The 225-nt window shown below is 51.1% G+C and overlaps 1 non-coding gene across 1 annotated transcript; it reads left to right on the top strand.

Moving 5' to 3' along the window:
• The first annotated feature begins 144 nt into the window (after positions 1-144).
• On the top strand, positions 145-216 carry TRNAH-GUG. Its single transcript has one exon. It is a non-coding gene; the product is annotated as a tRNA-His (tRNA).
• The last annotated feature ends 9 nt before the right edge of the window (positions 217-225 follow it).

Here is a 225-nt window from a genome sequence, read left to right as displayed (position 1 = left end):
TGGAGTCAAATAGTAGTAGGGCTGCCAGTGGTAGCTGTGTGGTAGTGTTTCTGTCTACTACATAGGAGATGTGGGTTCAAGTCCTGGCTGGGGTGAGTGAGATAACAAGAAGCAAATTCTCTGTGCCTACCCGAGTGGTGCCTGGCCGTGATCGTATAGTGGTTAGTACTCTGCGTTGTGGCCGCAGCAACCTCGGTTCGAATCCGAGTCACGGCAAGTCTTTTT

This window comes from Gavialis gangeticus, unplaced genomic scaffold (genome assembly GCF_001723915.1).
Source record: "Gavialis gangeticus isolate Ggan-Ray unplaced genomic scaffold, GavGan_comp1, whole genome shotgun sequence".
Lineage (NCBI taxonomy): Eukaryota > Metazoa > Chordata > Crocodylia > Gavialidae > Gavialis > Gavialis gangeticus.
This window is presented reverse-complemented; position numbering and strand designations above follow the sequence as displayed.